Source organism: Triticum aestivum, chromosome 6A (assembly GCF_018294505.1).
Source record: "Triticum aestivum cultivar Chinese Spring chromosome 6A, IWGSC CS RefSeq v2.1, whole genome shotgun sequence".
NCBI classification, from domain to species: Eukaryota; Viridiplantae; Streptophyta; class Magnoliopsida; order Poales; family Poaceae; genus Triticum; species Triticum aestivum.
The window spans coordinates 591,736,711-591,750,591 of record NC_057809.1 but is presented as its reverse complement, the minus strand read 5'-3'; the positions used below and the strand labels follow the sequence as shown (position 1 = coordinate 591,750,591).

Below are 13,881 nucleotides of genomic sequence, written 5' to 3'. Positions count from 1 at the left end.
CATTCTCCCTCACATGACTTGGTGGCCTACTCCGATGCCGATTGGGTCGGATGCCCCGATACGTGCAGGTCCACATCAGGCTTCTATCTCTTTCTTGGGTCGAACCTTGTCTCTTGGTCCTCCAAATGTTAGCCCACTATTTCACGCTCCAGTGCGGAGGCCGAATACCGTGATGTCGCCAATTATGTCGCTGAGTCCTGTTGGGTGCGCCAGCTGCTTCATGAACTGAATCGTCCCCCCACTCGTGCCACGCTGGTCTATTGCGACAACATCAGTGCCACATACTTGTCCACCAATCCTGTTCAATATCAATGACGAAGCATGTGGAGATTGACTTGCACTTTGTCCGTGATCGTGTTGCTCTTGGGGAAGCACGTGTTCTTCATGTTCCCTCCAGCTCACAGTTTGCCGATGTATTTACCAAAGGGCTCCCCACCGCCGTGTTTCAGGATTTCATATTCAGCCTCAATGTCCTTCTAGAAGGAGTTCCGGCTGCGGGGGGGGGGGGGTGTTAACTGATGTATATTATCTGCTGTAACGTTTCCTGTATGACATGGTCTTGTTGTAACTTTCTCCTATTCTGTAGGATCTAGATAAGCTTAACTCGTACTGTCCGACAGGACGTGCCTGATCTCTAGGGAGCCCGTTGGGGTCTCTCCCTTATATGTAATCCTTCTGTGAGCTAATACATATAGTGTGAAATCCATCTTATAACTTTGAAGCCCATGCCATTCCTTTCTCAGCTAAAATCCTATAACTGGAAGCTCTGTTCATGAGTGTCAAGATACCTACCTGAGAAGGCCCAAATGCATTCACATGCCCTCTTTCCCTGATAATTTTTCATTGGCACTAATAAGGTGCATGATGATTCATACTTCCACCAGCTAGTAGGTTAGCTAGGGTTCAAGCATCCATGCAAGGTTAGTGGGTCTGAAGAGTGCGGCTCCGAAGAATGCATGCATTTTTCAGATGATCTGTCTCCACAGTGGGTGGCTAGGTGCTCCAAGTGTCCATAATTTTTGCTGTCAGGATCTTAGTGTTGAAATAACCTCAAAAGCCCAAGTGGGTTAGTTGAATGCAATGGCAGACATAATGTTTCAAGCACATTTATCTTGATACCCATGCCAAGACAATCTTCAGCTGCCACGCTCCAAATATCTATGCCTACTTAGCTAATCAACCCGAAGCAACCTGAGCTAAGAAGATCCAAAGATCTCCAACCCAACTTGGCACCTATAAATAATCCCCCATGATGGAATACTTGATCCCATCAATTTCTACACCACCAGCACATACGAAGAAGGCAATTCTTCTACTTGCACAAATGGCCTCCATTGTACCCCTTTTCTCTCTACTATGTTTGTTCTTGTGTTGTGTTCTTGCCAAGGGAGACATGAAAGTGTCCCCTTCAACAAATGGGGCTGATGATAGAGGTCGGTCTCTACAGTCAAGTCATGTTTTCGGTGTGCTCAGATATGGGGCTTACGGCGATGGACGCCATGATGATACACAGGTATGTATCGTGTAGTGCATAATCACCTCAAAATACATAGCATAGTTCATTTCACTAGAAATGGAAATGGATACTACCTGTGCATCCACTTCTTGTAGGCATTTTCCAAGGCGTTGGCTGCAGCTTGCTCCTCATAAAGAAGCTCAGCAGTGTTGTCTATGGCCTTATCTTTGACAAGAAGGCTAGCCATGCCGCCGGAGGGCCATCTAGGATTAAGAATGCCAAGATCACTGTCATACAATTTCAGATCTCACCGCCCAAGACTGATATTGAGAAGAGTGTTATTGTGTCAAACTATGCGCAGATGGGCCGCATCCTCCGCGAGGAGCATAATTACATCCTAGGGATGGTTAAGAAGATCAAGGCATTTGGATGCAATGTCCTCCAAATCCAGAAGAGCATCTTGCGTGATGTGGTGACTGAGTTGTCGCTGCATTATCTCGCAAAGGCTAAGATTATGGTGGTCAAGGATGTAGAGAGGGACGATATTGAGTTCATCACCAAGACTTGTAACTGCTTGCCAATTGCCAATAATGAGCATTTCCGAGAAGAAAAACTTGGGTATGCTGATGTTGCCAAGGAAGTGTCTGCTGGAGATGGCAAGATTGTCAAGATCACTAGCATCAGGGACATGGGGAGGACTGCAACTGTGCTTGTCCGTGGGTCCAACCAGTTGGTTAATGATGAAGCTGATCGCAGTCTCCATGATGTCATGTGTGTCATCAGGTAATTTTACTTCCACTGAAACTGTGTCTTATATGCTTGAAAGGTTCTTGATTGTCGTCCTGCTTTTCTAGGTCATTTTTATTATGGTGACTTGTAAATTATGTGAAGTAACATAAATCTGCATACCATTGTTGAACAATTATTCATTCCAGTAAATTGTTATGTGTTTTAAAAGAAAATCCACTCTATATGGTGCCAGACACATAGGGAACCACAGAGATCATAGGTTCACTAGGTGATTATGAGTGACACAGAGCCAAGTTTGATCAAGCTCACTTACGTTGTCGTGCTATTTGAGTTACTCTCATTGATCTGGTAATCACCAAGTTGGCATATTACGATTGGCAAATGGTGTGTGAGCCATTTGTGTTGGCTAAGTTGTATGTCATGTCTATTCATGGTACTTTATGATAACACTTTGTCATCTATAAATATGAATCTGGACATTTGGTGCTTTGTGTGGATGATAATAGATTTGTGAAATTAAATTTCACAAGAGTACACCATCAAAAAAATTCACAAGATTCAGTGGCGAGGTTGCTTTGTGTGTAAGCTTTCACCTTTTAGGACTAGCCTACTACCTATCGCCACAAACAGCACTTCCGTGTTTCATTCATGGCCAGAAATAGGGTTTTTGTGCAGCGTTTACTCCAACCTTTATTTTGGCACTCCTCATCTGCTTCATGAACACAGTTAAGGCTGATGGATAGATCACCTCTTATGGGCTAAGTGCTCTAGTAGAGAACTATAGAGTGGCCAGGCAGCACCTTTTGTTAGTTCCAATCTTGTTACAAGTAGTAGTAGTTAGTATCTATGCATGCATGGCGGCAGGTTATGATGTTTCTAGAAGATGGCAAGAGGTAGAATGTAAGTTAGCTAGTAGTATTAGCTACTCCCTCCCTTCACTATTACAAGATATTTTGGATATTTCAATATGGACCAAGTGAACGAACACACCAAAACATGTCTATATACATCTAATTTAGAAAAAATTAGAACATATTTCTTATATCGGTGAACGGAGGGAGTAGCATTTAGTCGGCTGGAGTCAATTTGGCTAACCCCTTACATTGTCATATATCCAGATAAGACAACATGAAATTCTTATGAGAGCTAGTCGCTAGCTCCAATGCCTTTTACAGCCTTTTGGAACATTGGTGTGGTATCAACATGGTTGTTTTGTATATTACAATGACCGCCTCATCTTATGCCAGTGAATTTGAACACTTCCACGGTAGTAGGATTCCATATGATCAATGCATGACAATGTGTGGGTGTACACATCAGATCTTATGAAATTGTATTATTTTTGAGCAGAATATCATTGTCCTCTTATCGTATCAACCGCTCATTTCTTTCTAGGGAAACTCATGCTATGAAGTCTAGATGAGAATGTGTATGTTGGGCAGGCGGGTTTCTCTTACAACTTCTGTTGTTTCATAATCAGATGGTTGCTCTGAATTTTACTGAAGAGACAACTTCTTGGAGTAGACAGTTTTCCAGGTCTTTTTTACCCAAATATGGGATGACCTGGCCTTGTGGGCTCAAGTATAATGAAAATTAAGTTAATTTCCATACCATTAGGCCTTGAGCTTAAGTAGGAATGTATCCTCGGGAAATGATTATTCTTTCTCATGATGTATTCATTTTGTAGTATTTGTGGTTCTTAGCACTATTTTAGCTTACAATTTATTATTTCTTAAGTGTTCTGATCCTGTTCATGCTTATTCTTATGAGGGTGCTTGGTGAACAAGAGGTTTTTAATTGCTGGTGGTGGTGCTCCTGAAATAGAAATGTCAATGCAACTGGCTGCTTGGTCAAAGGAGCTCCATGGGATGGAGAGTTACTGCATCAAGGAGTTTGCTGATGCACTCAAGGTCATCCCTCACACATTGGCAGAGAATGCAGGGCTCAACCCAATTGCCATTGTTACTGAGCTAAGGAACCGGCATGCCAAGGGTGAGCAGAACATGGGCATCAACGTGAGGAAAAGGCCAAATCAAAACAATCCTGGAGGAGAATGTTGTGCAGCCATTGCTTGTGAGCACGAGTGCCATCTCGCTGGCGTGCAAGTGCATTAGAATGATCTTGAAGATTGATGATATAGTCACTGTAAGGTAAAGCCCATAGGGCGGATGATCATTTTTAGGGCTGTATTATTATGTGTGAGGGGACGAACACTTTGGCATGTCTGGTTCTATCTGCCTTTTTGTTACATAGGGGCACCGAGTTACAATTTTATTTGTGAACGTGGCTCTTTGATGTGTTATTTTTAAAAGTTTCCTCGAGAGCATTTCTATCACTGCTATTAGCTTCATTAAAATTATTTGATGTGCCTCCATTACTAGGATAAGGGAGTCTAGGAGCATAACCATTATTTTTCCAGTTGGGGTTATAGCTGTTGTTGGGTAACGTAGCATGAAATTTCAAAACAATTCCTACGATCATGCAAGATCTATCTAGGAGATGCATAGCAACGAGATGGGGAGTGTTTGTCTACGTACCCTCGTAGACCGAAAGCGGAAGTGTTATGTTAACGCGGTTGATATAGTCGAGCGTCTTCACGATCCAACCGATCCAAGTACCAAACGTACGGCACCTCCGTGTTCAGCACACATTCAGCTCGATCACGTCCCTAGAGCTCTCGATCCAGTAGAGGGTCAAGGGAGACTTCTAACAGCACGACGGCATGGTGACGGTGATGGTGATGTGATCCGCGTAGGGCTTCGCCTAAGCACTACGACGCTATGACAGGAGGAGTAAACTGTGGAAGGGGGCACCGCAACAGGCTAAGAGATTTCTTTGGGTGCCTTTGGGGTGCCCCCGCCCCCGTATATAAAGTGGGGAGAACGAGGCTGGCGTCCAGGAGGGACGCGCCATGGGGGAGTCTTACTTGGACTCCTAGTCCAAGTAGGATTCGCCCCCCCCCCTTTCCTTTCTCCACCAGAGGGAATAGGAAGGAGAGGGAAACGGAAGGGGGCGTTGCCCCCTCCTCCTTGTCCAATTTGGACTCCCTAGGAGGGGGGCGCATGAACACACCCCGCGGGCTTCCCTCTCTCTCCCTTAGGCCCATGTTGGCCCTACACTTGCCCGGGGGGTTCCGGTAACTGCTCGGTACTCCGGGAAAATACCCGAATCATTCAGAACCATTGCGATGTCCGAATATAACCTTCCAATATATGAATCTTTACCTCTCGACCATTTCGAGACTCCTCTTCATGTCTGTGATCTCATCCGGGACTCAGAACAAACTTCGGTCACTAAAACACATAACACATAATACAAATCGTCATTGAACGTTAAGCGTGCGGACCCTACGGGTTTGAGAACTATGTAGACATGACCGACACACATCTCCGGTCAATAACTAATAGCGGAACTAGGATGCTCATATTGGCTCCTACATATTCTACGAAGATCTTTATTGGTCAAACCGCATAAAAACATATGTCATTCCCTTTGTCATCGGTATGTTACTTGCCAGAGATTCAATCATCGGTATCGTCATACCTAGTTCAATCTCATTACCGGCAAGTCTCTTTACTCGTTCTGTAAGTCATCATCCTGTAACTAACTTATTAGTCACATTGCTTGCAAGGCTTATAGTGATGTGCATTACCGAGAGGGCCCAGCGATACCTCTCCGTTACACGGATTGACAAATCCTAATCTTGATCTATGCCAACTCAACAAACACCTTCGGAGACACCTGTAGAGCATCTTTATAATCACCCAGTTACATTGTGACGTTTGATAGCACACAAGGTGTTCCTCCGGTATTCGGGAGTTGCATAATCTCATAGTCAGAGGAATATGTATAAGTCATGAAGAAAGTAATAGCAATAAAACTAAACGATCATTATGCTAAGCTAACGGATGGGTCTTGTCCATCACATCATTCTCTAATGATGTGATCTCGTTCAGCAAATGACAACACATGTCTATGCTCAGGAAACTTAACCATCTTTGATTAACGAGCTAGTCAAGTAGAGGCATACTAGGGACACTCTGTTTGTCTATGTATTCACACATGTACTAAGTTTTCGGCTAATACAATTCTAGCATGAATAATAAACATTTATCATGATATAAAGAAATATAAATAACAACTTTATTATTGCCTCTAGGGCATATTTCCTTCAGTCTCCCACTTGCACTAGAGTCAATAATCTAGATTACATAGTAATGATTCTAACACTCATGGAATCTTGGTGTTGATCATGTTTTGCTCTTGAGAGAGGCTTAGTCAACGGGTCTACAACATTCAGATCCGTATGTATCTTCCCTATCTCTATGTCTTCCTCCTTGACTTGATCGCGGATAGAATTGAAGCATCTCTTGATGTGTTTGGTTCTCTTGTGAAATCTGGATTCCTTCGCCAAGGCAATTGCTCCAGTGTTGTCACAAAAGATTTTCATTGGACCCGATGCACTAGGTATTACACCTAGATCGGATATGAACTCCTTCATCCAGACTCCTTCATTTGATGCTTCCGAAGCAACTATGTACTCCGCTTCACACGTAGATCCCGCCACGACAATCTTCTTGGAACAGCACCAACTGGCAGCTCCACCATTCAATATAAATACGTATCCGGTTTGTGACTTAGAGTCATCCGGAACAGTGTCAAAGCTTGCATCGACGTAACCATTTACGACAAGCTCTTATTCACCTCCATAAATGAGAAACATATCCTTAGTCCTTTTCAGGTATTTTAGGATGTTCTTGACCCCTGTCCAGTGATCCACTCCTGGATTACTTTGGTACCTCCTTGCTAAACTTATAGCAAGACACACATCAGGTCTGGTACACAGCATTGCACACATGATAGAACCTATGGCTGAGGCATAGGGAATGATTTTCATTTTCTCTCTATCTTCTGTAGTGGTCGGGCATTGAGTCTGACTCAACTTCACACCTTGTAACACATGCATGAACCCTTTCTTTGACTGATCCATTTTGAATTTCTTCAAAACTTTATCAAGGTATGTGCTTTGTGAAAGTCCAATTAAGCGTCTTGATCTATCTCTATAGATCTTGATGCCCAATATATAAGCAGCTTCATTGAGGTCTTTCATTGAAAAATTCTTATATAAGTATCCTTTTATGCTATCCAAAAATTATGTATTATTTCCAATCAATAATATGTGATCCACATATAATATTAGAAATGCTACAGAGCTCCCACTCACTTTCTTGCAAATACAGGCTTCTCCAAAAGTTTGTATAAAACCATATGCTTTGATCACACTATCAGTGTATATTCCAACTCTGAGAGGCTTGCTAATACGTCCATTTTGCATCATGCTTTTATATCGATATTTATTGCATTATGGGTTGTTATTTCACATTATGTCACAATACTTATGGCTATTCTCTCTTATTTTAAAAGGTTTACATAAGGAGGGAGAATGTCGGCAGCTGGAATTCTGGGCTAGAAAAGGAGCAAATATTATAGACCTATTCTACAGAACTCCAAAAGCCCTGAAACTCCACCGAATACCTTATAATAAATAATGAAAAATCCTCACCAAAGATGAAGACCAGGGGGCCCACACCCTGTCCACGAGGGTGCGCCCCCTACCTCGTGGGCCCCCTGGTGGCTCTCCAATGACCATCTTCTCCTATATGAAGTCTTTCTTTGAGAAAAAAATAAGAAGCAACCTTTCGGGACGACACTCCGCTGCCACGAGGCGGAACCTTGGCGGATCCAATCTAGGGCTCCGGTAGAGCTGTTCTGCCTGGGAAACTTCCCTCCCGGAGGGGGAAATCATCGCCATCATCATCACCAACGCTCCTCTCATCGGGAGAGGGCAATCTCCATCAACATCTTCATCAGCACCATCTCATCTCAAAACCCTAGTTCATCTCTTGTATCCAATTCTTGTCTCCAAGTCTGGGATTGGTGCTAGTAGGTTGCTAGTAGTGCTAATTACTCCTTGTAGTTGATGCTAGTTGGTTTAATTGGTGGAAGATCATATGTTCAGATCCTATATACATATTAATACCCCTCTGATTATGAACATGTTTATGCTTTGTGAGTAGTTACGTTTGTTCCTGAGGACAAGGGAGAAGTCTTGCTATTATTAGTCATGTGAATTTGGTATTCGTTCGATATTTTGATGAGATGTATGTTGTCTAGGCTCTAGTGGTGTTATGTGAACGTCAACTAAATAACACTTCACCATTATTTCGGCCTAGAGGAAGGCATTGGGAAGTAATAAGTAGATGATGGGTTGCTAGAGTGACAAAAGCTTAAACCCTAGTTTATGCGTTGCTTCGTAAGGGGCTGATTTGGATCCACATGTTTCATGTTATGGTTAGGTTTACCTTAATACTTTTGTTGTAGTTGCGGATGCTTGCAATAGAGGTTAATCATAAGTGGGATGCTTGTTCAAGTAAGAACAACACCCAAGCACCGGTCCACCCACATATCAAATTATCAAAGTACCGAACGCGAATCATATGAACATGATGAAAACTAGCTTGATGATATTCCCATGTGTCCTCGGGAGCGTTTTTCCTATTATAAGAGTTTGTCCAGGCTTGTCCTTTGCTACAAAAAGGATTGGGCCACCTTGCTGCACTTTATTTACTTTTGTTACTTGATGCCCGTTACAATTCATCTTGTCACAAAACTACCTGTTACTTGTTATTTCAGTACTTGCAGAGAAAACCTTGCTGAAAACCGCTTATCATTTCCTTCTGCTCCTCGTTGGGTTCGACACTCTTACTTATCGAAAGGACTACGATAGATCCCCTATACTTGTGGGTCATCAAGACTCTTTTCCGGGACCGTTGCCGGGGAGTGAAGCGCCTTTGGTAGGTGGAATTTGGTAAGGAAAAATTTATATAGTATGCTGAAATTTACTGTCACTTGTTACTATGGAAAGTAATCCTCTGAGGGGCTTGTTCGGGGTATCTTCACCCCGACCAGTAGAGAAAAGAGTTGCTCCCCAACCTACTGAACCTATTGAAAATGAAATTCCTTATGAGTATCCTTCGGGTATGATAGAAAAACTGCTAGCTAATCCTTTTACAGGAGATGGAACAAAGCATCCTGATGAACACCTAATATATGTGGATGAAGTTTGTGGATTATTTAAGCTTGCAGGTATACCCGATTGTCGGTGTCAAAACCGGCGGATCTCGGGTAGGGGGTCCCGACCTGTGCATCTAGGCCGGATGGTAACAGGAGGCAGGGGACACGATGTTTTACCCATGTTCGGGCCCTCTTGATGGAGGTAAAACCCTACGTCCTTCTTGATTAATATTGATGATATGGGTAGTACAAGAGTAGATCTACCACGAGATCAGAGAGGCTAAGCCCTAGAAGCTAGCCTGTGGTATGATAGTATGTTGTGGTTGTTGTCCTACGGACTAATACCCCTTGGTTTATATAGACACCGGAGAGGGTTAGGGTTACACAAGGTCGGTTACAAAGGAGGAGATATGCATATCCGTATTGCCTAGCTTGCCTTCCACGCCAAGTAGAGCCCACCTGGACATGAGACAAAGTTTTCAATCTTGTATCTTCATAGTCCAACAGTCCGGCCAAAAAATATAATCTGGCTGTCCGGAGACCCCCTAATCCAGGACTCCCTCAGTAGCTCCTGAACCAGGCTTCAATGACGACGAGTCTGGTGCACAGATTGTCTTCGGCGTTGCAAGGCGGGTTCCTCTCCAAATTCCGTGTACCTGTTGAAATAGTGTTCAGCCTTTTGCGAATGTTGCGTTCCTTGGCTTCCACACCCAATAATGGCCACTTTACATGTGTCGAGCGAATGTGAAGAGCCAGGGTGTTTTTACATTTACCCCCTAGCTGTGTGAATAAGCTGCCTATTAAAAAAACGAGGATTCAGATCCAAATCACATCATCCTCTCTTGGTGAGCCTTCATCGGAGCGCATATGACAAAGATCCATTCCATCATGGCCGGTCGACGCAGCTCCTCCTGTCGCTCCCCTAGCCCCAAGCCTGGAGATTGGGAGAGATGTTCCATCCCGCACAGCAAATTAGTGATGCTTCAGACCAAGGGATTTCTTCCCCCAGCGTACATGGTCCTGGTTCGAGCCGGGCTCGCCACCTATAATGGAGGAGAGCAAGCGGAGAGCCTCCCCAATCCCTCCAAGGGAGAGCGGGTATGCCTTGTCCCTCACTTGGTAAGAGGGCTCGGATTTCCAATTCATCCGTTTCTCCGAGGGCTCCTGGAGTTCTACGGCCTCCAGTTGCACAACCTTACGCCAGCCTCTATATTGCATATAGCAGGATTCGTAGCCCTTTGCGAGCTGTTTTTGGGTTGTGTGGCTCATTTCACGCTGTGGAAGAAGTTGTTCTGCCTTGTGCCCCATTCTCAGAAGGGGTCAATATATCAAGTGGGCGGAGCCGAAGTGTGGCGTATTGCCGGGACCGGATATCTGTCCGGAACCCCAAAGAAGACGTCCGAAGACTGGCCTTCAGAATGGTTTTATATAGAAGACGTCCCTCTCCCAGATCCTATTCGAATCGGCCTTCCTGAGTTCGACAACGCTCCTTTGAAGAAGCGCCGGAGCTGGCGTCCATGGAGCTCCCTGGAGGAAGATGACAGGAACGTTCTTTACCTGATGAGCCGGATAAGTTTGCTAGCTCGATCCGGATTGACCATGATCGAGGTCATGGCCACATGTATTATGCGGGGGTTGCAGCCACTTCAGTATAGAGGCCACCCCATGTGGGATTTCAACGGAGAGGATGAAGCCACCCGCTACGGCCGTAAAGGGCCGGGATCGGTTGCTGGTCTAATAAAGATCTTATCCACTTTGTACAAGGGAGAAGAGGAGGAATTCCTCCGTGTCAACCCGCAGGGCGGATTTTCTATGTACAATCCTCTGAGCTGGGTAAGCAGAGACTTTTTCTCGCCCATCCGTTTCATATTCCCGTAGTTAAGTATTCAGTCTAGCGATTTCAACGCAGGAGCTGCGCCAGGCTATAAGGGAGATAAACAACCCGCCTCCACAACCCGAGGACCCTAGACGGTCCCTCAAACCGGCCTCCCAAGAGGATCCGGACATATCTATGGAGCTGATCGATGGGGTATTTTACCAATTGAGCAATGACGATGTTTTGGTGGCCATTACAGCCGACTACCCTGGGCTACTTCCAGCCTCACAGGTAACTGAGACCGAAGTCCCAGTACTTTGAAAAGGGATCCGTCCTTGCGTGTTTTTGATTACTGTATAACCGTGTTTTGCAGGGGAGGTCCTCGAGGTGGAAGGCTGAGCCTGCGGCGACTAGCCAACAAGGGGCCGCGAGGCCAGGCAGGCTGAAAAGACCTGCAGTCCGGATTGAGACACCGACGCAGTGGTACGACGCGCCGTCTTTATCACAAGACATTATTCTTAGAGGCATATTAATGCCCATGCCTTCTTTTCAGGAAAAAGAGCGCTCGCTGGACTATACCCGGAGAGGCTACTAATCGCGCCTCCACCAGCCAGGCTGCAAGGCCGGATTCGGAGGCGGGAACGAATACGAGGTGTGCGCTGGGCGCTCCTCCGACAGAGGATGCGGATAAACTGTCCGCCACAAATTCCGAGGTGGAAAGTGCCATGAACCACAGGCGTCACCGGACTGTTCTTCGTGACGCTTGTTTCTCCCAAGAGGCATTGGATGCCTTCAGCTCGGGAGATGCGTACCTCTGCGCCGCTCAAAATGGTCTAGCCAGAGCCACGGAGCAGTATGTAAAAGACATACGGGTGAGAAAATTTGGTAATTATATATATCGGTAGCCCCTGAGACTTGAAACAGTTAGAATAACTGATTTAAGGATCATTTGTTATGCAGGTTCTTACCGAAAAGAATACCCAACTGTCCCAGGAGCTGGAAGAGTGCAAAGCCCAACTTCAGGCCGCACTGGCCGCAGCAGGGGAGCCCAAAGAGACCCCCTCTGGTAATATATCCTTCGAATGATAAGTATCATATAGAGTGCGGCGTATATGCAGATCTGACGGTAAAATTGCAGATGATGCTGGAGTAAATCCGTGTAAGCAATAGCTCCTACGCCAGCTGAAGGCCGGTGAGAGCGTGCTTACGAGGGTGAGGCGGGAGAAGAATGATCTCCTAGATGCCAACACCAAGCTGGGCGTGGAACTAAAAGATGTTCATGCCCAACTGTCGGACTCTGTTAAGGAGAATCAGCGGCTTCGACGTGGCATATTTAGTAAGTGCTTGAACGAACTTTGAAAAAGAGTTCGGCGAGGAAGTTGGCTGATAGAATTATGTCTGTAGGTAGGCTAACAAGTCGTCGTGCCGAGGAAATGCCCGGTTCTATGGGTGACCTTCTTCCCAAGCTCTCACAACTGCACGAACGAGTTCGGCAGGTGATGCAAGCCATCGCCCAGGCCTTGTGGCCATCGGTCTCCATGCCCAAAGGCCTTGGAGAGCTTGCAGAGAAGCTGAAGGGAGCGCGGCGGCGCTTCTGATTATGGAAGATATCGGCCTGCCATTAGGGCACTAGGGAAGCCTGGGCAATGGTGAAGACGCGGTACACAAAGGCTGACCCAAACCACATGGCCGAGGTCGGACCTGTAGGGCCCGATGGGAAGGAGATCCCTGTGAGCTTAGTGTACAGCCAAGTAGAATTGGCCACAAAGTATTGGATGGTATTGAAGAGGAATTCAACCAGTCAAATTGACTATGTAATTTAAAGTGACATGTATAATGCCTTCTAGCCGGATTGTAGATCGTTTGTCGTGGCGGACCTTTTCGCTTCAACCTCGGGACCCGACGGTCCAGAGTGTATCCCAATACCCTCTCAGTTATGTAAGAACCGGGGCATGCGTGGAGACCAGGCGTAGCGGTCATTAGTGCTTTAACGGACAAGTGCCCAACTAGTTATGTTATATTACATGGTTAGTAAGAAACTGTTGGGGAACATAGTAATTTCAAAAAAATTCCTACACACAGGCAAGATCATGGTGATGCACAGCAACGAGAGGGGAGAGTGTTGTCTACGTACCCTCGTAGACCGGAAGCGGAAGCGTTATAAAAACGCGGTTGATGTAGTCGTACGTCTTCACGACCCGACCGATCAAGCACCGAAACTACGGCACCTCCGAGTTTTTGCACAGGTTCAGCTCAATGACGATCCCCGGACTCCGATCCAGCAAAGTGTCAGGGATGAGTTCCGTCAGCACGACGACGTGGTGACGATCTTGATGTTCTACCGTCGCAGGGCTTCGCCTAAGCACCGCTACAATATTATCGAGGATTATGGTGGAGGGAGGCACCGCACACGGCTAAGAGATCAATGATCAATTGTTGTGTCTCTGGGGTGCCCCCCTGCCCCCGTATATAAAGGAGTGGAGGAGGGGGCCGGCCAAGGAGGGTGGCGCGCCCAAGGGGGGGAGTCCAACTCCCACCGGGAGTAGGACTCCCCCTTTTCCTATTAGGAGTAGGAGAGGGAAGGAAGAGGAAGGAGGGATGAAGGAAAGGGGGGCCGGCCCCCCTCCCAATTCAGATTAGGCTTGGGGGGGGGCGCCCCCTCCCTTGCTCCTTTCCCCTCCTTTCCACTAAGGCCCAATAAGGCCCATATACCTCCCGGGGGGTTCCGATAACCTCTGGGTGATCCGGTATTGTCCCAATCTCACCCGGAACCTTTCCGGTGTCC

At 45.9% G+C, this 13,881-nt stretch overlaps 1 pseudogene; it reads left to right on the top strand.

The window, feature by feature from the left end:
- Window positions 1–311: 311 nt before the first annotated feature.
- On the top strand, window positions 312–4,360 carry LOC123129761 (T-complex protein 1 subunit delta-like; annotated as a pseudogene).
- The last annotated feature ends 9,521 nt before the right edge of the window (window positions 4,361–13,881 follow it).